The sequence below is a fragment of the Gallus gallus genome, chromosome 1 (assembly GCF_016699485.2).
Source record: "Gallus gallus isolate bGalGal1 chromosome 1, bGalGal1.mat.broiler.GRCg7b, whole genome shotgun sequence".
Classification (NCBI taxonomy): domain Eukaryota; kingdom Metazoa; phylum Chordata; class Aves; order Galliformes; family Phasianidae; genus Gallus; species Gallus gallus.
In genome coordinates this window covers 187,247,761-187,273,222 of record NC_052532.1, presented here as the reverse complement: position 1 = coordinate 187,273,222, position 25,462 = coordinate 187,247,761, and the positions used below count along the sequence as shown (strand labels likewise).

The window sequence follows — 25,462 nt, the reverse complement described above, 5'->3', positions numbered from 1 at the left end:
GAAAATCCAGAAAAAATATCTGTCCAGTCCCCATTAACTTTAAAATCAGCTTTCACAGTTTCTTACATTCATTTTGTTTTGAACAAACCAAGTTTTGTTACACAGATTTATGTTCACATAACTGAAAATGTTTTCTGCACAGGGCAGCTCAAGTAGATGTCAGAAGTAAATTGCAGGCAGAGTTGCATTCTGAAGAGTGCTGAGAAAAATCCAGCCTATGTTCACAAGGTGAATGCTCAGCATTTCTCATCCCAGAACTTCCAAGCTATTCATCACTCCACTTAATTCATTACCTAGAGCTGCACATATTTATGAATCATGTTAAAATTCAGACAGCTCTAACAAGCAGAAACTGGAAATGTTAGTTCAGGTTTCTTCAGATAGGGAATTTACTACTCTCAACTGCTAGCTATTTTGTAAAACAAGAGGTTCATAATTGTGCCAAGTCTTGTAGTCAGTGGATTGAGTGATCTATGAGTTTGGCCTGTAAGGAAACTAAGCGGAATGAATCCACTTAAGCTAACAATTACTGTCAATAATTTAGTGTTCAGTTGTCTGAAGTGTCTCTGGGATTTCACTGTTGAATGTTGAGGTGCTAGGCTAGTTTGACACCAACAGGGTTGAAGAAGAGTCTTGGCAATGCCAGCTGTCCCTAAATAGCTAGGTCTCATAAGGCATCTTATTACTCAATTCTCTCTACCAAGTTATCCTTCCAAGTGTGTGCATCCACGGGGAATCTGACTGCACAGTTTCTGGCTGGTGTTATAGTTTATAGGGTTTGCCAGGGTTATATTTTTCCCAAGGAAGAAATATTCTATTCAGCTTTTAAACTTCAGTAGTTTCCTTTAAAATAAGAGAACTTCATGGGAGGGAGAGATGTAGGCTCAGATTAAATAAAGACAATATCCAGGAAAAATAGATGTAATAATTTTTGGAAGAAGGTCATATATATCTAATCCTTGAAAGACTTAGCATTAAAACTGAAAACCATTGAAGAGTTAGAGGAAATCAAGACTGGGAACTAAAGAAACGTTTTTATTGTTGTGCAGTCCTTAGGTAGGGAAAAGCATAGAAGATGGTTTTGAGCACTTTCATTTATTTGTGTAACTCCTGCTTATGTGAAGAAAAGAATGACCAGCTCATTATCCAACAAAGAGGTGTAGGATACTGTATGAGCAATAGAACACAAGCCTTGATCTTTATTACAGTGGAACTGGCACCACTATACATGTTAAGTATATGAAGGAAAAAGCACCACCACCTATAATCTAGATATTTTAAATTTACATTACATATATAATAATAGATTCAAACTTTGCTAATATGCATTTCGATTAAATATACATTCTCGTCTCACTTCTACAGCTCCCTCTTCTACTTAGGCAAATAGGTAGCCTTTAGCAGGGAACATAATGCCAGTTTCACAAACTGAGTTACAGTTAAATAAAGCACTCAATTTAGATTCTCTATTCTTCGGAGTTATTGAAAGGAAGACATAAAACCCCTACAGTCTTAGCTTCTGAGGCTTCCCACACATTACACTGACAATAGCATATTGTATACACACAGTGAAATGTGCATAATTGATTGGACTCTTCACTAGAGATACAAATAGTACATCAGCTCTTGAGCAATTCCATTGCAAATAGTGACAGAGATTCCATAAACATTCCTCACAGTTTTCCCTTACTTTCATCAGCGTTTTAGTTTGAACGGAAGAAAATGTTTGAAATAGGTAATTATGAACTGGAAAAGCAGACAGGTGACATCAGCTTGAACAAGTAGAAAGTATAGGGAATTTTGTAGACCTCAACCAAACTTTCCAATGGAGAGATACTGGCTAATAGATTTCAGAGGGCGAAGATATAAAATCATAGAACTATAGGATGGTTTGGGTTCTAAGGGACCTTAAAACCTATTCAGTTCCAACCCCTGTCATGGACTCACTGCCCCCCACCAGCTCAGGCTGCCCAGGGCCCATCCAACCTGGCCTTGAGCACCTCCAGACATGGGGCACCACAGCTCTCTGGGCAGCAGTGCCAGGGCCTCACCGCCCTCTGAGTGAAAAGTATACTTCTCATATCTAATCTAAATGTTTCCTCCGTTATTTTAAAACCATTTCCCAATGTCCTATTACTCTCTGTCTATGTAAAAATTCGCTCTCCCTCCTGGTTATAATCTCTTTTTAATTACCGGAAGGCCACTCTCAGATCTTTCGGGAGCCTTTTCTTCTCCAGAGTGACATTTCCTCCTTCTGTCCCACCAGCTGCACCACTCAGCTTAGTATCAGCAAATTTAGCTGAGAGGGCACTCAATCACACTATGCAGATCATCCATCTCAGATCATCACTATCCATAGCACTGGTCCCAAGACAGACCTGTGGGGGACACCCATCATCACTGTCCTTCACCTGGACATAGGACTGTTGTCCAGAACCCTCTGGCTGTGACCATCCAACAAATTCCTTATCCATTCAATAGATCACTTTTCGAATCCATATCTTTCCAATTTAGAGATAAGAACATGATGTGGAAAGGAAAAAACAGAATATTGCATGAACTGTTATTTTGAATAGGCAGAATAGAGTTAACCCTAATCTTAATAAAGGTTAAATTTTACCTTACACTCATCAATCCTCTTTCTGATAGCTTCTACTTTTTTTTTTTTTTTTGGCAGATCTTTGAATTTTTCTGTTATTTGTCTTCTGTGTATGTTCCACAGAGAAACTCAAAATAGGAACATTAGGCAAAATATAAAATAAAAATATTACTGAAACTACTAAAACGAGAGGCCTAAGGATCTCTGAAATATTATATTCTCTGTTTGCTTTGACAAGATTATCTAAGGAATCTAATTATTCTGGTACAGAATATTCTGCATTCCACTGATTAAGAAGATCATCTTGTAGGATATCATTTAATATTAAAACTCCTAAACAGCACATGTTCACAGGAAGTCCCAAATCAAACAGACTTGTGCCACTTCAGGCTGATACATTTATTTTATACTTTCAAATGATCTCGTAACCCCTGGAAAGTCCAGGCTGCCTGTTTATTACCAGACAGATCTTTGGGCACTGAGTTATCAGTGCATAACAGAAGAATCACTTGGATTAAACCCCATACGCAACTGTAGCAGATAAACCTCTTTGCAGTGCAGAAATAAGGATAGGCTAGAAATCATTTGGTGATCAGATTTCAAGTTGTCATTATACAATTAGTTCAGGCTTCAAGTGTATCTCCCCTCATGTTTGCAGAAGCTGTAATTATTGCTTTTATAGCAGTGCAGAACCAGAGAAGCTTTAGTGGTGAGTGACAGTATCCTACACATACAGAATTCCCCTACTGTCAAATCCAAGTCTGTCTGCTCTTTTAATGTCGTCTATGCGCTCATCTCTGCTAAACAGAAATTTCTTTGCAGCTTAACAAGTACTTTTACTTTTTTAACTCTAGTAGGGAATGAAGGCAAAGTGCTCATATTTTACTCCACATGCAGAATTAAACTTTTTAAGGTAGTTGCAGGACACACTGTGCATTTCAGAACCTAAATATTACAGGATAGTGAGTTATCAGCTCCAGCTCCAGGAGTCCCTGAAAGGCTGAAAAGTACTTCTCACCGAATTCCGAAGATTTTGGATACCTTTCAGTATCCTTTGAAGCACCAGAGCAAACAGGGCAATTTGAGCCTACAGAGTCTTGGTCTGCTTAGAAAACATCTATGGAGTGACAAGAAGTGTAGATCCATTGGTAGTAAGAAATCCATTGGGTAGAAAGAAAATCCCACCATGTATATTCTAGAGGGATCAGTTTGACACTGTTGCTCCATTTGGTATGGCACAAATTCTTTGAAAGTGCTACCATTTGCTCCCCATCTAGCATTCTGGATGTGAAATCTTCACTACAGACCAGTATGAGTATAATTGCCCTTAGCCTTTGAAAAGAGAGCCCTTCCGTGTAGCTGTGTTTCAGTTGCATCAGTTTAAGATATTTCATTCTGTTCTACTGCAGTTTCATTGCCATGCATAATTTGACAGCCGATTAAGCCAATCTAATAGATGGCTGCCTCTGAAAACAGCAGTTTCACTCCTCCTGCATCCTTTGACTTGTCACTCCTGAAAATCTTACCAGTTTTCTGCCAGTATAGTTCTCTGAGCAGACGTATTTCTGGACTATTAAGAAAGCATCACTCATGGTGCAGAAGTGTCAGAACAGCCCGCTTGGCTATTCAATAGACTTTCATTAGCCCCATTTTTATCACTAAACATCACTCACGGAGCTGCATGGGAGCAAAAGCATTGAAAACTTATTTTCTAGATAAACTTCAGTCTGTGGCTTTGCAGCAACCATGACCTACATTCTGTTTTCCCTCACATTTGCTTTCTTCCCTGTTTTCTGTACAAATCTTTCATCCATTTCCTTTACCATAGAGACAACACACACTTCTACCTGTATCTTATTAATGAGAGATGGAGAGAAGTTAGCTGTCGGAGCTGGATCCTTAATTTTCAAATCTTCTTTGTTTAAATACTTTAATAAACATATTTCTGACTTTTTATATTCTTTTCTTTGACAAATTGTTTGCAAATATCCCTGGTTAGATTAAGGTAAAATGATACACATAGGTCCACACGCAATCAAAAATTTTAATGAGAAACTATATACTATAATTAACACCATCATAACTATTGTGAGATAATTTTTCCCTGTAACAAAATTAGTGGAAGCTGCCACCTGACATCAGCAACTGCAATCATCTGTTCCAAGCTTCCCTGTAATATTCAATTTTTATGACCAACAAACAACACAGCAATTTGCATCAGTCTCTTTTGTGACCAACTGGAGACTGAAGATTATGCTAAGATATGTGTTTCTGATCAGTCATTGATATAAAGTAGGGTTAAATATGCTAATATACGATGGAGACACTGTCCATTTTTCAGTGACTTTTCTAGATGATATGGTATTTCCATGCTCAGTATAGTGATGGATTTAAAAGGAGCTAGACCAGAATAAATCTCTGATGTGAATCTGCTATGTTAAAACTTCCAGTAAATTTGATTTACACTAGGCTTTATCTTTTTGCAAGTCCCATTTTAATCAGATGCTGTATATATTTATTGGAGATTGGCATTGGTTTATAATCAAACAACAGGATAATAATAATAATAACAAAATAACCAACAAACAAACCCATAAAACTCGAGTCCATCCATGGCTAACCATTTTCCTTCAATTTCCTTCAGTTATGGTTCTCATAGGGTTTTGCAGATGTAATTTCCTTCCTCTTTGTTCGTATGGATGCTCACAACCCGTAATAAATATATTGAGTATGACAACGTGGTGATGTATCTTCAAATTAAAAATTTGAAGAAAAACTCAGCCACAGCAGAAGTCTGTGGTCACTCAAGAAACCTGGGGTCATGCCAGATCAGGGCACCTAAAACTATTTAGTCCATCAGTTAATGCTTACTACAGGCATCCTCTAAATCTGGGATAATAAAACAGGATTTAGTTACTTTCTGTATAGCAGTTCAATTGATTTGCTGCAATTAATTGACTCAGATTATACAGTAAAATTTGGAACGGGCACCGTTCCCTCACACTTATGCCCTCTCTAGCCTTCCTTTTACATGTGTTGCATTAATAAACAGTACTTTTTAAACAATGCAGAGTCAAACCCCACAGAAGAACAAATCCCTAGCACTGCCTTTATCCTTACACATCTGTAAAAAACTTACCAAATGGGAGATTGTTCTGAGTTTGGATTTACCTGACTAGAATTAGGAAGAGTAGGAATGTGTGTAATGGTTTCAGAGAGAAAAGGGGAATGGATACTCAGAGATCTTCACTATGCTCCTTTCTGCAAGCATTACCATGAACATTTACTGACCTCTGAATATTCAAGACAGAAGCTACAGACATCAGTGTATGCAAGCCTTCTTCAGGATGTAAACCAGCTCTTGCAGTGTCATCTAAAGTACTGAATTTTCAAGGATATGTTGGTATAAAAAGCAGCAAAGATGATAGGGTAGAAAAGATTATTGGAAATTTTAAGTGTATTTTACATTCAATAATAGAATTCTGCCCAAAGGAAGATGAAGTTTGGTGATAGTGATAGTTGCTATTGACGTCTCCTAATCTCAGTGGGATAGGAATTCACCTACATGCTAGGAATGAACGGGACACTTCAGCATCATACTGACTTTATCCATCTTCAGAGTGTCTCTTTTGACCTAGCTGTCTAGGCTCTCTGAAATCAATGAGGGAGATAGGGATCTGCAGAGGATGATTTGTCTGATGACAGGTGTTTATGAAAGGCTGGATTAATTACCTTCTCAATGAGCCTGTCTCTTTCCATTTACTCTATATAGTGAATAAAAATCTTCATATATTGTTTGGATTAAATAGATAAATTAACTCAGAAGAATCCTACTCTACAGAAGTATAATAAAAATCCACTCCTGCTCCTTTTCTTTTTTATCTCTACGTATTTTTATTTTTATTTTTATTTTTATTTTTATTTTTATTTTTATTTTTATTCTTATTCTTATTCTTATTCTTATTCTTATTCTTATTCTTATTTTTATTCTTATTTATTTTTTTACTGTGAGGTAGGACTTCTCTATTGCTATATAAGAAAAGGATTTTGAGACTTAGTCAGTGTTTCATCTTCATTTTGGATGTTAATCAATCTCTACAGCTGCTGATTGCATTCTAGAGCACAAAGTAAACAAAAGCAATCCTTTAACTGATCTTTTCATGATGTGATATTTTATATATTATCAAATGTACTCAGAAAAATAATTATTACATTATAAGAACTTGTTTCCTTTCAGTTTTTACAAGAGCATTCTGACTATCTCTAAATCACATCAAATTTTTTACTGCTGCACACATACCTCTTTTGCTAGCCAAACTTTCTTGACTACTACTGAAAATGAAAAAGACAACTATTGCTGAACATAGGATAAACAAATGAGTCTGACTGTATTTTCAAATTGTAAAATGCAGTGATTATCTTACAGTCATGAGAATTTGGTAGAAGTAACAACGGTTTCGAAGCCTTTCTTCTCTTATATACTATTACCTGCAGTGACTTTTCATTCCTACTGGAAAGTAAAGCACCATAAGAGTTTCTATTTCAGAGGTTTCCTACAACATTCCTGTTGAAGGCTTTGCTTGTCTTTGCATTACATTCTAGCAAATTCTGTATCAACTCTATATCTTTAGTAAACTTGAAATTTGACTCTAGAAATTTTAGTGTTCTGGTCTGGAACCATTTTAATGTCTTAATCTGAAATTCTCCATACACAGACCAGACTTTTTTTATTCTATATTTTCTCATTAATTTAAATCACCAAGAACTACCTTATTCCCATGATGCCTGTCAGCACACAGAAGATGCCTGAAAGTGTTAAAAAGCAGCTGGCCATTAATATGTTGTTTTGTTTTATTTTGTTTTTTGTTTTATTTTTAAGGTCTGTAGAGAAAGAAAGTGAGAGGATAATAAAGATGAAGACATGACCAATGAATTGATTAATGAGGCCACTTTAGGGACAGTCAACTGTATAGACATACTCATGGAAAGAACAAGTTTTCCTGTCTCATACCTCAGAAGAGAAATATCTGGGACAAAGCCATAGAGACTCATTAAAAAAGTTTTAGAGTGGGAATAAGAAATTAATTTGGGGAGATTTGAAATTTCCATTCTTGGTCTTGGTAAAACTAGGTAAGTGAAGCTACTACCATGATAGATAGAGGAGCATCATGGTAGACAGCATACATACCTGAAGTGAAGCCCAAATTAATATGTCAAGACTGTAGTCAGGCTCCTGGGGTAGTTAGAATAAGGAATATGTTAAGTTACAGTGGAGATTTGAAGTGATTTGTATACTGTTGTGTAGAGCTTGTGCAACAAAACCAAGGAACTCATGCAAGTGGAGGTCTGGATTTTAAAAAGGGCAGAGATTTCCTTCCTTTTATTAGGATGGTGAACACTGTGGAAGAGTGTCACAATTCTTTTTTTACTTTTTACTCTTTTTTTCTTTGCCAGAAAGACTTCAGATGTTACTGCAATTGCTGTTTATTATTCCTGGAGGTAGCCAAGTGTTTCCCAGGAAATCACAAGAGAAACACTCAGAGGAACTATTGCTTTAGGCATAACTTTGAAAGGGAATGAGAGCATTATAATAGAGGTTTAGTTTCTGGATTTCTTTTCAGGTGATCCAGCGACTATGACATACAGGAATGAACAAACAGTGCCCGGAATAAAGGTGCTTGCTTTTGAAACTAGCTGAGCAGTGAACTGGAAGAAGACTAGCTTCTCAGAAGCCAAAGGCATCTGATATCTGGCATCCAGGCTGGATGTGGCTCTGGGCAGCCTGGTCTAGTGGCTGACGACCCTGCACATAGCAAAGCGGTTGAAACTCGATGATTATTGTGGTCCTTTTCAACCCAGGCCATTCTGTGACATTTTTTATAGTCAAAGGACTGTACGGTGTAGAACCCGCACCTAATAAGAGGAATAACTCTTGTTGGAAGAGAGTTAGTTCCCAAATGGATGGTCAGTCTATCCAGAAAGATGCAAAAAAAAATAAGAAAGACACAAATACAAAATGCAAAACAAGAGTCATGAACACAGAAGGATATCTCCTGGATACTAGAAAGCACAGAGGTAAAGAGTGAATTTCTGAGACATTATACACAGGACAATCAAAAGATCCACATGACAACTAAGAGGAAAATGAAGGAAAATCAGTAGTATAGAAAGGAAGCTCATGCACATTGCTATTAACTGGGAGATCATCAGTTAGAAAGAGCTGAGGAAGAGGAGGAAGATGTGTTAGTTGATCTTAGGATGGTAATGAATCACCAAGGTTTTTCATATAAAGAATAAAGACTATTCATACAAGTCTGCAAGAAACTCCAGTACTGTCCCACTCTTTCATGTGCAGGGAAGATTAATTCAAACTCAAAACAATTAGAGGAGGCCCTTTGAAGTGCTCCAGGGATTAGGGTAGGGGAAGGGGAAGGTAAGAATTTTGGTCAAACTCATAGAATGAAACTTTGAGAGAGAAGGAATTTTCCTTAAAAATATTTCCGGACAATGAACAGTATGAGAAGGGAGAGCTATACAGTCTGCAGAACAAAACTGGTGTGCAAATACATAGGTATAATTTGGATACAGGTAAATGTAGGCAGGTAATTACGGCAGTTTATGTACTGTAACAGCTTTTCAATAGTAGTAGCAATGGAGACAAACACATGGAGGAATTTCGAATCCAGCAATCTGGTTGTTTTAGCTGGGTTTGGGGAAGTAGTTATTCTCAATAGGAGCATGCAGGACTGACTTCCTGGCTTTAGACCATATTTTTGCTCCTGTGTTCCTAATTGCTACATGACTGCGTCAATTATGCCACCATTTTGGGCAGCAGAGTCCATTTTTAGAATGTGAAGCTTTTAGTTCACCGCCTGTCCCAAAGGTTTCTTATGTGGTTTTAAATGGCTTGAATTATACCTTTCTTCACCTAAGGAATGCAGAAAGATTGTTCATCTTAAAAGCTGGATTTGCTAGTACCAAGAGCATGCAAACTGTAATCTCCACTGCTAAGTAAACATAAATTTGAATGCTATAATCAAAGATATTCTGACAAAAATCAGAACAAAACAATCTGGGGTGCAAGTTAGAAATTAAATAGCTCATCAGTAATCTTTTTATTCTTTTGTGAAAATAAGTGCCTTCAACAAACACAGGCAATTGCCTGAACACACCTGAGGGATTATTTTGAAGAAAAGCATTCAGAGAGTCTTTGAAAAACTCAAAAAAATAAAACAACTCAACCCTCTGTCCCAACTGTTGGATGTTCCTAGTGCTTTTAAAAACTACCATATTGATTTAACTTCTTAAATAGTGCATTTATTTTGTACCAGTGTAATTACCAGCACTTAAGTTATTAGTGCTATTTTTGGCTGCTGGGCTGATAGAAAATGTTAGTAAATCTAAACCAAAGAGCTGTATTTTTACAGTTGGTAAGAGCTATCAGACATGCTGGCATAAGTTATTTCAGGCAGCTCTGCCCTGTGATCACACACAGAGCCATTTTCAATATTTAACTAATTCATTTATCAAGTACTAAGTTCCCAGAAGAAACTGAACAATTGTCTAGGCTCCACTCCGGGTGTTTTGTCATTTTGTTTTCTATGCCAAATAAATTATTGCTCTCTTGTGATTATGAATTCATGAAAGCTCAGTGGAAACTTAATTATAATCTGTACTTAGGAGGCCAGTGTGTTACCTGTATATCTGATTTACAAGAGTTACATATAACATTGATTCTGGAGAATAAACCATTTTCATTTGAAGAAGATATCACTGTATTCAGTAGTATCACTATATTTCTGCTGTCCTTCAGTGATGCTTTTTATTCAGGAAATATATAGCACCAATGGGGTGCCACAGAAACACATTGCATTGCCTTTCCTTTATTATGAATCTATTTTATTCCTTCTCACAATTAATCTGCTTCTGCATAATGGCAGAACATCTACTCTTGTTAATAAATCAGAATATTTCTTTGGTGCCAGTAAATGAGATTTTGAAGAGTGGCACTGTCTGCTGAAAACTCACAGAGAACTGCATTGCCTTCCAGTATTTAAGAGGAGATTATAGACAGGAGAGAAATCAATTTTTTACAGGGTAGGTAGTGACAGGACAAGGGGAAATAGTTTTACACTAACAGACGGGGGATTTAGATCAGATATTTGGGGAAGTTTTCACAAACAGAGTGGTGAGGTGCCCAGAAAAGATGTGGTGCCCCATCCCTGGAGGTGCTCAAGGCCAGGCTGGATGGGGTCCTGGGCAGCCTGATGCCTGATCTAGTGGTTGGCAACCCAAACCAAAGCAGGGGGTTGGAACTGGGTGATCTTTGAAGTCCCTTCCAATGCAAGCCATTCTACAAATTCTATGATGCTATGAATGTTTCTTTGCTCAGTACTCCCAGCAGTGGCTATGGGGAACAAGCAGGTACAGTAACAGTGCTTTACTTTGGTATCTGTTATTGTTTTTGGTGTATCTTACCATTATCATTAATTAGCACAGCCTGAGGGAGGCCAACTTGGCAAAGTTCCTTTGCACCAAATTGTGCCTCCTAAGGGCAGGCAGAGTGCAATGGAAGGGCAGGTGCATGCAGATCTTGCTTCAGGCAGGTGGGCACCAACCATTTCCCATCCACGGCTGACAGGCTGTCCTACCACAGTGCACGGAGGGAATGAAAAGACATACTGAGAGACCAGGATTGTTATCTCAAAGCCTGAGTGTAGCAGGTGCATATGGATGCCTGCAACTGTGACCGCAGAACATGAGCAACAGAAGTGGGATTAAATTCCAGCTCCTTTCCCTGTTTCGCAGGAGGGTGCTGTTATCTACCTTATATAAACAGGACTAATTCTCTATTCCATCACACCAGTGCTATCAAAGTATAATGCTATTAAAATAGATGAAATTACCTTGGAATAAAATGGGTTTCATGCACTGGAGAATCAGATCCACAGGAATGAAAGGTTTTCTTTGTGGAAGGGACATGTTCTGAGGCATAACAGATTAGTAAATGCAATTGATGTTCTTTCTTGTCACATATTATAATAGGTTCTTATTATTTGTGCTATTTTTAAACAAGCACAGAATTAGACTTGTAATTTTTTCCAATAAACTGAGAATCTCAGTGTGCAAGATGTATTATAAGCCTTTAATCCTTTGCATTACAGCCTGGCATATGCCAGACACCATACAAAACTGTTAGAACAGCATATTGTGACTGCCTGGCATTGCTTTTTGTTCCACAAATTTATGCTTTGTCTGCTACAGATTTAAAAAAAAAAATAGTACTGTAGATTTCTACAGGCTATTAAAAGTGGATGGAGTGAAAAACAAAGTACTTCTAAAGGCTTCCTTCCACCTACCATATGTTGTTAGAAAATTGCTTACATATACAGGTAGCACATATTAGAACCCTGCAAAACTGCCAAATAAGCTTCAGGTAATTTTCCTGCACACACATAAAAAATGCCAGATTTTGAAAAAAAGGTAAATGTATCATATATGAATTTTTCATCTCATAAGCCAGTGGGACTGCCTAAGTAGCCTCTAGCAAATACTGTCTGGGAAAGAGAAAGCAAGCATGTGTTTTTTGAAGAGTAAGGGCTACATGAACAAATGAGGGAACCACAGGGCAGAAAATGTGTTTCAATACAATATGTATGAAATTTGGTGGGCTCTGGCCCAGCTACTGGAAAACATGCGTGCTGTAGATTAGACTAATAACTGTGTTCAAATGACATCTTCAAAAGCACCAAAATACGATGCTTTAGTAAAAGCTGATAAGTTTTAAGGTCCTAGCTTACTGAGAAGCTTGTGAGAATTAAACTTTATGCTAGTTTGGACACTGGCTTCCAAGCTCAGCAAGAAGATGAGAAAAAACTTTTTAGAGAATGAAAAATGTGGCACGGTGGTTGATCTAATCTGTCTTTTCCTCTTTCCCTTTACTGCTGTATTGCAAATGTTGGTTGTATTTCTCCCTTCCTCAAGATATCAACTGTTAATAATTCAATATGATGATTTTGGACATTTTATATTTAAAGTCTGCATACAATCTACTGATTAAATCACATTATTAATAGTTGGATGAATATCTTATTTAACAAATTACTTTCTTCTGCCACCACAAATTGTACTTTTGCAGCAAATGACTGAACATTTTAATAAGAATGAATATAATTATTTTACAGTCTGTGCTCTTTACAGGCCAGCGTACTTCATTTTCTTGTAAGAAGTCAGTGAGTATTATTGGAAAGGAGGATTTTAAAGTCACAGTTTGTGACTATAATTTACAGAAAATGTCCTTGCCTGGAAAATACATAAGTGTTGTGAGGGGCTTCAGTGAAATCATTAAACCTGGTAAGACAGTCATCGGGTATTTTTCTTTGCCACAAACCTCACGGTGATATTTTCTCTTGCTATTTTATCAACCAAGCCAAGATTAGAAAAAATACTGATCAAGCAAAATCCAACAAAACAAATTTACATGGGCAAAGAAGACTGGAGACAAGGCCAGCAAAGCGAACTTAATTCTTTCCCCAGAGATGTGTGTTGACTAGCACTCAATTACCTCAATTTTGCAACTTTTTATCAGCCTTGCCTTCAGATAACCACTGGGGCTGCTGTAAGCCCAGAATGCAGTCTTCTCCCACTACAACTGCAAAGAGTGGAAATCAACTGAAGTTAATCTCACCACACATCTACCATGTGGCTATATAGAAATAGGTAGCAGGGCTCAGTTAGCACATAATAAAACATTAGAATCACAGAATCATACAATCACCAAGGTTGGAAAAGACCCACAAGATCATCCAGTCCAACTGTTCACCTATCACCAATAGTTCTCTCTAAACCATGTCCCTCAACACAGGGTCTAAACTTTCATTGAACACCAGTTTATTTCAGGGTAACAATAGCTGACAGTTTAAGTGAAACATACAGGTATCAAAATCACAAATAAAAGCAGTGGGATGTAAGTACTCGTGACTTAAGTCCTGGGAAACCTCTCCCACCTGTGACTGCAAAGGCTTTTTTGAAAATAGAATTCAAATTCCAAAGGCAGATATTTTTTAAAGAAAAGCCCTGCTCTGCTTTGATCACAGAACCAGGCAGGTATGATCACTGGCCATTCTATGCATTATTGTAGTGTCTCTTGAAAAATGGTTTAAAATAGAGAAGGTGTTTCAGTTCTAGAAATCATACCAATAAGCCTATAAACCCATCAAACCACAGGGAAGAGAATTATTCTGTCTGTAAACACAGAAATGTAGGGTGCAGATGGAAAGAAGCATAGAAACTGCAATAGTTCCACAAGATTCTCTACTTCATCATAACTGAATCTAATTTTACTATGCACTCATTTAGTTCCTCAACTGAATTATTGTCTATATCCTCAGTCTCTTTTTAATTCTTCCACAGCATATAATCAAAGAAGTATTTGCTAAGAAAGAGAACTAATGTCAGAACCCAATAGACAGATACACACTTGATTTAGAAATACATTCAGTCAGTGCCCTCACAAATGAAGGGGTATTGCAGGGGTACATTGTGAGTCACCCACATCTTGCTTCACTATTGCAGGGACTTTAAAAAAGCTGGGGATGGAGATGGTTGTGAGAGGGAAACATCAGTATTTTCATTTTGAGTGGGAACTCTATCTTAATGAAACAGAAATGTTCCCATTAGGTAAGTACACATATTTGTTTATGTATGTGTATATATATATATGTATGTTTACATAGAGCTGTAATTCTGTTATGTAGCACTATTTGCCTGAAGTGGAAGCAGGTGAACATCCTCAGATCTATTCTACCCACAATGCTAATCTCATTCAGTAAAAAGAAAAAAGAAAAAAAGAAGAAAGAAAAATAAATATTCTAGAAAAAGAAATAGTGATTTCAGGAAATAAAATTTAGATAATTTGAAACCTGTAGGACAATGCCTCAGGAGAGAAGTTATTTAATAATAGTAGTCACACTCACACAGCTGCTGAGTTCCAGCTCTACATCTTCTCTCCCTCCCTCCCCCTACATATGACTAAGGCATACCTTAGTTTAATGTCCTAAAAATGATTGATGTATTTGATGTGTCGTTCTGACAAAGCGTCACTGATCTCCATTAATAAGCACAGATGAACTCTTGTGAAGGTGCCGATTCCATCAGCTGTTGCAGGAGGTTATATTTTTACAACTCAGTATTTTTAACACTGATACAATTTGAGGTGTCAACTCCCTAGATAATTCACAGAATCAAAGAACCATAGAATATCCTGAGTTGGAAGAAACATATAAGGATCATTGAGTCCATCTCCTAGCTCCACACAAGACCACCCGAAATCCAAACCCTGCATCTGGGAGCTTTGCTCAAATGCTTCTTGAACCCTGGTAGCTTGGGGCTGTGCCTACTGCCCTGGGGAGTCTATTCAGTCATGTCTGCTTAAGAATCTTTTTCTAACACCCAACCTGACCCTCCTCTGATGCAGATTCAATCCATTAACTCAGTTTGCCTAAACAGGCTGCTTCACTCTCCATCAACTCAATTTCACCTCATATTTCTCTGAAATTGTTCTTAGGTTATGACCTTATTGAGTAAGTTTCAATCAGGAGTGAATTTTTATGACATCTTATAAAGCTGTGGAAATTAGTATTTGTAATGGGAAATGTGAAACATCTTTAATTGTAACTACACTGCTAGGAGCTGAAATAGTAAAAGAACTTGCTCTCTTCCATTTTGCATTGTATAATCTATTAGACTGAGGAGGTGGAAATACAGTTTTAATTCCTCTCTCCCAGTACATTAAAGGTATATTTGTTTTGTGTTTCTTTTGCTGATGCTATTTTACATTTCACCCTTTAGGATCCAATAAAAACAAAATAAAAAAGAAAAAGACAGAAGAAGGGAGAAATGAAACCACTGTAGAAAATAACCTCAGAGAATAAGATAACTTAGTTTACAATCTAATAAAATATTTTTCATGAGCATGGCGGGGTGGAAACTGCTCCGTAATACCAAGTAACTCAAAGATGTTGTGTTGAGAGGAAATGAAAAAGTCAGCAAAGTCAGCAGCAGTTGTGCGAGGAGCCATGCTTTATATAGCTGAGCTGTACTTGGTGACTACAAACCATAATGAACTGATAATTAGGAGATGAATGCACAGTAGCTACTATGTTTGATCTGTAAATCAATGAAACTTTACCAGGAGAATCTGTGTTGACCTTTTATTAGTTTTTTTTTTTTCTTTATTATTTTTTTTTTCAGCTGAGTGCCCTCGTGAGAACAGCAGTTCGTATCCTGCTCAGATCCAAGTCTGCCTAGCAACACTGATTCATCCAGGCAGTCCTAAAAGCCACAGTTCACTTTCCCTGCCCTACAGAGGTTGTTTCACATTATCACACACTGAATCATAGGGGTTGAAAGGGATCTCTGGGCATCAAACTCTCAAGAAGTGAAATCTAGTCTGCTTGAAAGTTGTTTACTTCATAACAGTTTCTTTGGAAGAGCTATATAATGAGTTTTAGTAAAAAAGGAGCCTCTACGAGATGACAAAAGAAATACTTAAAATTTCAGCCTGTTTAATCATTTGTGGTATACTTGAGATTTCATACAAATACACAAGAGCTTCCAGAGATGACTTCTGTAGTTGTATGTATACTGCTTAAACCAAAAGTCATTGGTGGAAGAAACTGACATGCAGAATATATTAACTATTAATCTCCTTCTACCCTTATCTCAGAGGTGATGTACACATACAGGTGAGGATACACGCTCCTGGTCATGCACTGAACAACCAAAATAACAAACTTTTATCCTTAGAGAACAAGAATATTCTTAGGGAAAAATGATTGGAACTAGAAGGATTACAGTTTGATTTTCAGTGTCTGATTTTTATTTTATTTCATTTTTAGGTTTACTGTAGACAGTGGAGATTTAATCGGAAGAGTAAAGAAAGCTCTGTGATGGTTACGGACTTGCATCTCTTTCAGCAGTTCTGTTAGTCACTGAAATAACTGCTAATGAAATTAAGCTCAGCTGCTCTCCCAATATTTATTCACTTCTAGATACATGGGTATGCCTTTACAAAGACCAAGCTAATATGATCTTCACCACTATGTAGAAGAATTAAACCATAGGATTTCATTGTGTCACACAAGTCTTCTGGGTCTGTGTTTCCTGTAAAACCATTCATATCATTGGAGTACTGTGGGAGCTGGTATTACTACCACAACATTAGTCAGCCTGCTGCTGTTTGACTGACCCTGAAGAAATCAATCTTTAGTCCTATAGATGGTTTCCCATATCTGGCCACCTTAGAATAGAAAATCTCAATGCCAAGATAACTTTGAGGTGTATCTTCCATGAGAAATGGACAACACTGTGATACCTTGAGCTTGCTGGGACAATCCAGCTGCTTGCTTTTCATGCATTCTTGATTGTCCTCAGCTTGATGAGATTCATGTTCAGAAAATTGTCTTCTTAAGCTGAGTTTGAAAAAAAATCAGTCATATGCTTCTTTCCAGACAGTTTTCATTTGTATCAAAGAAGATAAAGTCTGCAGAAAAGCTGAAGTCTGTGTCAAGAAACTGAATATGCTCAGCTTCCCAGGTGATTTCAGCCGTTGTTATTTTGCAGGTCATATTTGTTATGTTGTTTGTTGCAAGTCATACTGCTGCAAGAAAGCAAACTGTGTAGCACAGAAGTTAAGAGCAGGAAACAAGCTGTGACCCACTTTTCACCAACTCAGAGTATTGATTACCTGTGGTTATCATTTACCTTTTTCTTCGTTCCTTTCCAGGCTTTTTTTTTTTTTTTTTTTTTTTGTTAATCACAGCTGTCAGATCTTTCTCTCTTCTCCAATGTCCCCAGTAATTATAGCAAGAGGAACAAGTGCATGTGTCTCACCTCACTGCCCTTGGGAGGCAGAGCTTGGCTTCTGCCTGGCAGCTGCAGGAGCCTTGAAGAAAAGGCTTGAGGCCACCCAGCTGAGCAGATGTGAGGCAGCAGCTGGGGAGGGCTGCTCCCAACATTTCTTCCAGCTGCAGTCATTAGCCATTAGCGAGCAACAGTGGCATAGCTCCATCACTGTGGTGGATCCCACTGCATGCCTTCTGCTCCCTTCCTGGGAATGATTCCTTGTATCCCACTGGTCAACCTTAGTCTTCTACTTTATTAATTACTCAGCTGCGAGTCCTTCTGCAATCCCACTCTGGAAGTAATGGTCCATGAGAAGTGTCATTAGTCTCCTGCATGGGCTGCTTGTACTGCTAGATCCCTCAGAGGGAAGAGAGCAACTGTTATCTAAATGCAGCTCTTCTTTCCACACAGGTGAGCAATGACAGGGTGACTGAGTGTGGAGGAAAGGGGAGAACTGACTCCAGCTCTTCACAGGACAGCCTTTGTCAGACCCAAGCACACAGGGAGGCAGTAAACTGCAGTTGTACGATGGCTACTTAAGGGCACCAGGTCTATATCATTCCCTTTCTATTTCCCTCCTCAATATCCTGAGCAGCATCTGAAAGCCCCATTCAGAACTGAAGCTGTTATCCCAGGTGTTGTATGAAGCTACACTAAGTCGCTGCTCCTTGCTTTTAACACTGATCTTGCAATGGTTCAGACATTGTGTTCCTTTCAGCACGTGTTGAATCTGTTGGGAGTGGATCTATTGTACACTGCATCACCTAATTTGGTTCATGCTTCTCTGCAAGATTGTTCACGAAGTTTGTTCAAGATGAAATATGGATTCAGGGTGAATGGCAGGCTAGCATTAGCACTGATGATAGTGTCCGTTTACTTCCATTCTGGATGTCTACAATGAGAATTACATCTGTCTGGCTCAGTAGCTTTGTTCCTGACATGGCTGTGAGTACAAACTTATTAACACACACAATTCTACAGGTATGAAAATAGAGGCAAAAAAGCACAACATCAGAAGCCCCCCCCCCCCCCTTTTTTTTTTCCATTTCATATATCCACAGTGAAACTTCTGAATTTCCATTTTAATTATTTTAACTTTGCAGATATCTGTTCCCACACATTCAGAGGTGGCATTATCCAAGACTGAAAATGGCAGTGAGTAGCTACACCGTTCTGGGAGTGATGACTGGGAGTTATGTTCATGGATGTGAAGCAACTACAATAAAACAGTCCATACACTGTAATCTAATAGCCTTCCTACCACACTATTACATTCTACAACAAAGTTCCTTGTGTTTCTGCTGAGACTTAATGCAGCATGAAGATTGAATTATCTCATGTCCATTTATAGATAACTCTTTAGGTCACTATAGTGAGGTAAGCTAAAATGACACTGGTTTTTTTTTTCTTGGAAATAAACAAACAGAAAGGTTTTATTTTACACAAATATCCACAGTATGAAGATGTCCCCCTTCCTCCTTCACCCTGAAGCACACAGAGCCATACACACGCGGAGGCACATGTACACATACCCACACACGCGCACACACATAGAGCCAAGAGCTCTGACAAAGCCATGAATGCATGAAGCTGAGCACTTACATGAAGCATGAATATGCACAGACCCATGTGTGCATGCTGAGCAATACAGAGGGACTCAGTGCTGTACCCAGCCATGCACACACACTGAACTGTATGCACAGCAAAGCGTGAAATAAACGGAAGGCAGGATTCACTCCTAGATTTACAGTGAACTGCTTTCTCTCTTTAGTCAGGTAGAAATTCATTTTATGTGTTGGGTATAACTGATACTAAGCAATTTTTTTTCTTAATTGAGGTCAAGCTGGATGTAGGGAAACGACAAGTATCGTAAGTTCACACGAAAGGTACAGGGACTGATGAAAGGGTGAAATTTTGCACTCATTAATTTCAAGAAGAATTTAATCCATGGCATCATTTAGTTTACAATTTTCCTGTGGGAAATCATGAGAACAGATTACTTCAGGGCTGGGTCCTATGCCTAAATATTCTCCATTGATCTCTTCCCACTCTCTGTCTCCTAAAAGCATAATCACACTGACATAGCCCCTGCAAGAGGAGCTAAGAGTAGAGGAATGTACTAAAAACACTGCTTCTGCCACACAGCATTTCCCTCACTGATCTTGATTTTCAACAACTGCCAGCCTCCAGCCATTCTTTGTTTATTAGTCAGTGACTTGAAGTCAAATAGGACTCTTTGAAATACTTCACAGTGAATCTTTCTACTGATGGACAGATCCTTCATGATAAATCTGTTTCATCATATTGCCGATGGTTATATGGGATACATAATTATTAATGCATAATTCCCCTATCTGCCTATCTAGATGCAATATAATTGGGTGAATAATTTATAGAAAATGTTTTATGTGCCCAATTTCTATTAGTATGTGCCCAATTTCTATTAGTATATTACCCACAAATACATTCTAATTCACTGAGATGAATTCTTCATTCAAAATGACTTACTATAATTACAAAAACCTGATATAAAATCTATTAACTCAGTAAAAAGTATTTCATTGAATTCTATGAACTCTGGATTAGATCTATAATTATTAGTCTGTAGATAAATCAGAAGAAGTTCAATATAAGTACTCACGGTCATAATTTTCTTTCTAATTCTTTTGATTGGAAATCTTTCATTGCTCTGATTAGATAAGTACCTAGGGAAGCAGATATGCTGCGGATGTTCAATCTTACATTTAACTTTTCATGACTCAATTGCTTTTGAAGATCCTATCAGGCAATTATCAATCTTTTTAGGAATCTAAATATCTCTCTTACATAATCCTTAAGATACCTCTCTGTCCCATCATACATTACATCAGACCTGCAATGTCAGGTTTCACAGGCTTCCATCTAATATCTTCAGCACTGGACTGTCTTTTCCTCCCATACTAAGGCACTAACTGTTGTGTAATAAAAGACTCAGAAATATAAGACAACTAAATGGACATTCATCATTGAAACTCTGTGATATAATGATTTTTAGCCCAATGCTAATTTAGCCCAATGCCAGAGCAAAATGACTAACTAAACAGATCATTAATGACTGACAGTCTACTTCACCACCAGCAGTAAAAGTCAAAGCACTCATCTTGCCAATACAAATTGCTTGTTTCCAAACCAACAAACAACACTGATAGGACTATATCTATCTATCTATCTATATCTTTCTATGTCTGTTTTCTTTTTTTTTTTTTTTTAATTTTTATTTTCTTGGGTTTTTTTTACGCCTTATGCAGAAGCAGTTATCTGTCTTCAAAGAACCTCTCTATTTGCTTTAATTCCTTTGCAGCAGAAAATACCTTGTTAAGTAATGATCTAATGGTTTAAAATGGCATTTTTTATGCTTAATGGAGTCTCATTAACCATTCATTCATTAGACAATGCTTCTTGTGATAAATATACCATAAAGTCACTATAATGCATGTCAACTGCTATCATTAGCTGAAAGGCACATATGCTAGCATCATGTGTGTCGTATCCTCTTGAACAGTTATGCCCTAATATATTGCTGCCCTATTATTTCAGTTATGGAAAGCTATGATTTTTAATCTCTGCAAGAGATTCAGTCTGGTTTCTAACCCAGCATGTGTTAAAGAAGTTGTTCTGGTTTCCTGAATGGCGTTTATCAACATATTTCCTTACAGAAAGCCAAGCCTTCATATGAGCTGGGAACAGCTGGGATTATAGACTTTTTTTCAAAGTAAATTTTGGACGCTGCTGGAATTGGAATCATAGAATATATCTCATGTTGGAAGGTACCCACAAGGATCATCGAGTCCAACTCCTTGTTCCACATAGGACAACTCAAAAATCAGACCAAACGCACCATGAGCTCCAGCAGCTCGGGGCTGTGCCCACTGCCCTGGGCAGGCTGTTCCATGCCCACCGCCCTCTGGTGCAGAGCCTTTCCCTCAGCCCCAGCTGCCCCTCCCCTGACAAAGCTCCAAACCATTCCCTCAGGCAAATCATTATTCTTGTAAAATGAGGTATTTCTGACTGTTACACAAAGGTGCTTTGTAGAGTCCTATAGGCCAGAATCCTAAGATCAACAAGAGGAAACATAGACAAGAAACATGAACACCATATTCCTTCTGGTGAAGGACTCCAGGTGCCAATAACTCCCCATAAGATCCTTGCTTCACCCCCAGAATGGACCTACTGACTCCAGGAGAGTAGAAGGAGGAACATAACAAGAGGGAGAATGGGAAAATTCAGAAAGAATTTGTGTAGTAGTTCAAAATTTATTATTATGATTTATTATTGAAATATTTTCTGCATAATGTATTCTTTCTGTCATAACAAATAATAGCACTTGGATTAGACTATTAAGATTTCAGTTATTCTAGTAATAGATTCTTGGCTTACAATATGTTTCCTTTTATGTTTCAGCATAACCAGGGCATTATCACCAGAAATGTCAGTGGTCTCTCAGTGCCTTGGTTGTCTTATTTTTACATCATATCTCCCAGATCCTATATTCTAGTTGGGAAGTGCCAGCGTCTATGCACAGAGGTATTCATGCTTTGTAGATCAGTTTTCTTACAACCAAAGAACGTGTAACTGCCACAGAAACAGACAAGGGCTAAATCAGTATTTCTTTAGCATTCAGTGTGACAGCAAGGTGCACATTGCTCTCAGACATCCTATCATTATGTAACAGTAACTCTTCACTGTGGTATAAGTCTCAATAGTGAAGTCATGCATTATCAAAATCAATCATGTAACTGAGAAAAAGACTGACCTCGTTTTAGTGAGAGTTACACAGAGTCTGTCCACATAAAAATGGGGTTATTTCTTTGAAAGCTGTATTTTTTTTTTTTTTCCATGTTGTGTCAGCTTAAATTTGGATCTCATTCTTTATGGTTAATTTCCCAATCACCTATCATGTTGCAGTGGGTTACAAGTGGCTGGCTATCAGGTGCCCACCAAGTTGTTTTCTCACTCCCTCTCCATAGCATGCCAAGGGAGAAAATATTGTTAAAAAACTTAGGGTTGAGATAAGGACAGGGAGATCACTCACTAATTACTGTCAGAGGCAAAATAGTTTCAGCTTGGACAGTAGTTTTGGTTATTGCCAACTGACAACAAAGCAGGACAGTGAGAACTAAAAACCAAAACTAAACAACAACAACAAAAGAGCAATCTTTATAACTCCTCTACCTTGAATGGTACGGAAAAGTGGGAAATGAGAGAGAGGTTGCATCAGTCCATAACACTTTTTGATTGTCACTCCTTCCACACCACTCTTCTTCCTCTCTGGAGTGGGGTTTCTCCCACAGAACACAGTCCTTAGCATGGGATATGCTATGGAAACATACTAAAAACTAACCCCTTGTTACCAAAACCTTTCCATATAAACCCAATGCATACACATGTTGACCAGCTCACACTTTGGCTAAAGCATGGTGTTAGACAGCTAGCACCCAGAAGAGGAGGGACATTGCTGAACTCAACACACTCCCCCTGGCCCACACTAATTGCAGGCACAATTAGCTGGAGTCAAGTGAAGCTAAGTTGTTAAATCCCTGCTTGGATACAGCATGGGTGTAAAGTGGATTTGATATATGCCATGTCAAGAGGCAAATCCTCTTGTCTTGACTCACCTTTGCTTTGTTCTTCGCTCCAAATGGCCTCCAGTGCTATGTCTATACTAATGGCTCATTTCAAGACACTGCAACGTTCACAGCATCTGATCTATACTAGTAGAGCCTGGTAGACAGGGACATGGGGCTGCTATTCATCACAAGCGGTTTTCTTCCGCTCATGTACAGGGGAGTAATGCTGCTGGGATCTAAGGGCTCAGAGTTTTGTCCATTCTGTCTCTGTGCAGCTCCCAGTGTCTCAAAATCAACACATCTGGCAACTGCAGAGGAATTGCACTGCCTTAATTTGTATAACATTTATTTCTTAGGCCTAGGATACAGATTTTCCAGTATGTATATGAATAACTGAGTAATAACTGAGTAACAGGGATGAATTTGTTCTAATTGTACTTGAAATTGTTTGAAGTTCTGGCAACCAAAATTCAGACAGGCAAAGCATAATGCTGTAGAATTAATCAAAATTAATCTGGATTTCTTTCTTCTAAGTTAAAATACTTTTAACTTAGTTGTGTCCTTGGCTTTATTTAGCTGCCGTTAGGGAATATGCATGAGCTACTTCCACAATTAGATACCTCAGCCGTATTAGGGTGAGCAAACAGATTTCGCAAGCAGATGGTTTTAATCTATTCTTTGAAAACAGGAGTTCTTAAAGGCTGGGTTTTGCTCCTCCCACTAGCTCTTGAAATGTATAGCAGGCACTTTTACTGACACAGAAGGCAATGATCAATTTTACCTTTTTTGTATGCTCTCTCACTGGAGTCCAGAAGCATTTTCCCAGGGGCAAATTAATTCTCACCTCAGCCCTGGTCATCCTCACTATTTGCTGCACTCCACCCTCTAACTCCATCTCCTGCACCTACCTCTTATCCATCAACTAGCTGTAAACTTAATCGATCTCAACTGCAGAAGCAAATTACTGTATTGTTACACAGTTTTGTGCTGTTCTAAAATGCCCCCCACAAAACTCCACCTTGCACAGTCTTTCCAAGATCCAATTCTGTAACTGTCTGTCACAGCATTTGATCTAAACTGAGAATATCTACTAATGTCCACAGCATACATATCCTGAAACGAATTACATAACTGAAGCTTTTTGTCCCCAGTTTTCCTTTTGTGTTATTATGGTTCATGATTTTATTGGGTGTTTTGAGTGTTTCTTTTTTCTTTTTCTTTTTTTTTAGTTTTATTAAACTCAGCCAACTTCTTGCGACTGATTGATTTTCCAAGTGACTCTTTTGGAGATAACATATTGATATATTCTGAAAATCAATAGAAAGACAATTAAACAGAAAATAAACCAGGCACTTCAGTCATGTAAGTCTGCTGTTACCAAATTTTTCTGTTCAACTTCAGCTCAAGTGTCTGAGGCCAGAAAACAGGCCTTTATTTCCCTGCCTGCCATCTCAGTAGATGGATTATAGCATGCATGGAGCCTATTATTTATACAATATTATGTGATATATGGAGGACTTAACAATAAAAGACTCAAATGAAATAATTAAACCTGCACCAATTAAGACTAATGCCAAATCCAAACCAATATCCCAAAAGCAAGGAGTCTGCTAAAAACTGAGATAAATTGCTCTCTATAAAGCAGCCTTAAGTAAAATAAAATCCAATATAATCCTCTTATTAAGTAATATTTGACAGCTCAGTCATGCATTTCTGCTGGAAGATGAGGCTTGCTTATTTTAATCTCTCTGAAAAAGAATCTACATAAAGTTGATCTTCATACAAAATTAGGCTGATTTAGCATTTTTAAACAAGTATCTCCTTAATCAGTGTTTGAAACAGGTGTTTATATGTTTATTTCCAGCCTATTGAGACTTACAGACTCCAGGAGGATAAGTTCTTCCCCTGTATAGACTTGTGCCTGATTCATAGGTTCTTAGTCTAGCCACGGTTGTACTCTTTGATATGCTTTTGGTATCAATCACATAATACCTATTGCTGTGAATATCTAGACATGAAGATAAGGCTGCTAGATATTGAGTAGCTGGAGAGAAATACTGAATTTTCCTCATAAAGGATTCACTTCAGTCTTGCTCTACTTCTGCAGAAGTATTCATTCAATTTTAATATAATGGTGGCAGTGGACCTTAAATGCTATTTAACTGCTACTTCATACTTAAAGGAAATGATATAGAGAGAAGGGATGGTGGTAGGAAATCAAAGAGACAAGAGTAAAGCTCTGAAGACACAGTTGTAAAAAAATATACACAGAAAGACCAGTTATATCTCATTACACATTTTCTTTCAGTAGTAGTTTATTCACTGGGATATATGCTGTATTTTTTTGTCTTAG

The 25,462-nt window shown here is 37.8% G+C and overlaps 1 long non-coding RNA gene across 1 annotated transcript in view; it reads right to left on the bottom strand.

The window, feature by feature from the left end:
• LOC121107446 overlaps window positions 1–25,462 on the bottom strand; it is a 35,171-nt gene that overhangs the window by 5,240 nt on the left and 4,469 nt on the right. The window contains exon 2 of the long non-coding RNA XR_005841600.1: window positions 20,780–20,781. This is a non-coding gene — a long non-coding RNA (uncharacterized LOC121107446). The remainder of the gene's footprint in view (window positions 1–20,779; window positions 20,782–25,462) is intronic.